This window comes from Macaca thibetana, chromosome 2 (assembly GCF_024542745.1).
Source record: "Macaca thibetana thibetana isolate TM-01 chromosome 2, ASM2454274v1, whole genome shotgun sequence".
Lineage (NCBI taxonomy): Eukaryota > Metazoa > Chordata > Mammalia > Primates > Cercopithecidae > Macaca > Macaca thibetana.
Window position 1 is genome coordinate 91,273,876 of NC_065579.1, and position 2,686 is coordinate 91,276,561.

The following is a 2,686-nucleotide window of genomic DNA, read 5'->3' on the forward strand; positions in this document are numbered from 1 at the left end:
GTTATGTTTTCCTGATTTGACCCTAACTGATGATGATACATGGAAATACCAGAAAATAGGGAATGGGGGAAGGAGAGCATTTGAGAAACAGGCAAATTTTACTTGACTTGGTAGATTACCTTGAAGTCAAGGTACCTCAGGGAAAGTAGAAGAGACCAGGAGGCAATGGCAGTAGATTGATGTCTATGAGCTCTTACCTAGGCATCATTCAGTTTCCTGTGAAAGCAGATGTCCTCCACACTAGCGGTCGTGGGGAAGTTGTATGAGTAGAGAAAAGGGCAGGTTACAGAGGACAGCCCATCTCCCTGTATATGAGCGATTCTCTCTGGTTGTTAGTAAGTCACAAATAAGTCAGTGCTGTCATCTAGTTGCCTGGGGTGGGGGTCAGAGGACTTGCCCCACAGCAAAAACCTCTTTATCTGGGAACAAGCTGAGCACAGCTTCTTTTGGCTGCATCTGTAACCTGTCCTGGGTTGGGCCAGCTGCTGAGTTGTTACAGTTTGTGGTTGGCGCCTATTGTTAAATGTCAATATTTTCACAGTCATCCCACACTGCTATGCTATGGCATTTGTCCTTTGGCCCTGGGAAGACAGGCAGTTCTTTCATACATAACAGGAAAAGATAGAAGAGAGACTGTCTTTTTCTCTCAAAGAGTGTTCAAGTCAGTAGCAGGTTATTGTACTCTGAATAATGCCCTTTCAAATGGAGAAAAAATATAATTCTGAAATCACACACTTCTGGGACCATTAGAGACACCAGTTTACTGAGCATAACTTTTGCAAGATGATTTTGTAATGAAATGTCATGTTCAAAGTCTGAAATAAGTAAAATATATTTATTCAGAAAATGCGTAAGCGTTTGTGTATATATATTAAAATCTATTACCTTTAAAGCATCCCATGATCAACACAGGAGATGAGAATTATACTGTGCTTGAAGTATAGACAACATTGAGTCCGAGAGTGTTGGGCAGACTTGAAGTTCCACATGTAAGAATGTCCTCAATCGAGGTGTCTCTGGAGTTTTCCGGAGGTTGAATCTGGAATGACCAGTTCTTGGGTGTGCCCTGTTGAGGAGCTAACTGGTGCAGGAGCTATCTGGGGTGAAATCACTACCCATGAGAAGAAAAGCCTCTCCTCTACCTTTCCCAGGCTGAAAAGACAGCTTGGCTTGGGGATGGCATGGGTGGAGCTTTCAGCTGACACTTAAGGCCCAGCTCTCCTCCCAGTGTGAGGAGAGGGTGACCCTACCCTCTTCCTGTTGCCACAGGAACCATGGAGGGCAGCTGTTGAGGAATTACCCCTGAATGAAGGAGGGCATAAATGCTCATTCCCCTCTGAAGGTCTGTAAAGTGCAGACATAAACATCCCAGACTCTCAAATGTGAAATACTTGTCCTTTTGCACCTGGGTTGAAAAGTCAAGCCTAATTATTTTAATAATACCCCAATGCCTTGAACTTCATCCATTCCTATAAGAGCCTAGGACCCCAGGAGAAGGAAACCTAGCACCCCAGAAACCCTGCTTGAGACAAATAATCCTCAGCTGGATTTTGTGGCTAATGCCCGTAATCCCAGCACTTTGAGAGGCAGAGGTGGGAGGATCAGTTGAAGCTAGGGGTTCAAGACCAGCCTGGGCAATATAATGAGATCCCATTTCAAGAAAGAAAGAAAAGAAGAAAGAAAGAAAGGGAAAGAGGGGAGAGAAAGAAAGTAAGAAGGAAGGAAGGAAGGGAAGAAAGAAAAAGAAAGAAAGAAAAAGAAAGAAAGAAAGAAAGAAGAAAGAAAGAAAGAAAGAAAGAAAGAAAGAAAGAAAGAAAGAAAGAAAGAAAGAAAGAAAGAAAGAAAGAAAAGAAAGAGTATTGTAAAAATCCTTAGTGTTGAAAATAAAGTTTCATGATTAGGAAAATGTCAGTGAAAATACTTTATTTTTTAAGATTTAATTTTCTTAAATTGTAAATGCTACCCTTTAAAAATTATTGATGATAGAAAAAAATTTTCCTTCCTTCCTCCTCAGGAGGCAGTTCCTAGTAATAAGAGGATTTTTTTTCCTCTTTTTTTCTAAGTGCAAAATCTTTCTTGTAACTTCCTCATAACAATTGCCTCTCCCGCACATGAGGACAGGGTTCAGTGATAAGTGTAGGAATGCAGGAGAGGTGGGGTGGAGAAAACTCTGCTTCAGGAAGGGAGAGACAAAGATGACCAAAGTCTCTCTACTGGGTAGAGAAGGCTGAGCCAAACAAGGCCAAAGTCTGCATGGGAAGGATTAAGACAGCAACCCAAAGGGCAGCAGGGAGAGTTGTTTGGGGAGAAAAGATACTTTTAGTAAGATTATTCGGAGTAAATACTGTGCACTATACAATGTAGACTATGCCCTTTGTTCCTTATAGAAAACCTAGACTGTAGAAATTCTACATTCAAATTCTACATTTAAAAAATATCTATTTTTTAATAGTGTGTGGAAGAGTCTGTTTTCTTTTGGAGATTTGGTTCCAAGATTGAGACAAGAAGGGTATAGCTCCTGCCCTTGGGGCTCAGCTACATGTTGGCTACACAAAAGTATTAAATTCTCATGGTAAAATTTCAAAACATACAGAAACACACAAAGTGAAAAGTGAAATTTTCAGAAAATTTCACTCCCCCACCCTCCAATTCTGATTAATTACATTGTTCAGCGTTAACCTATCCA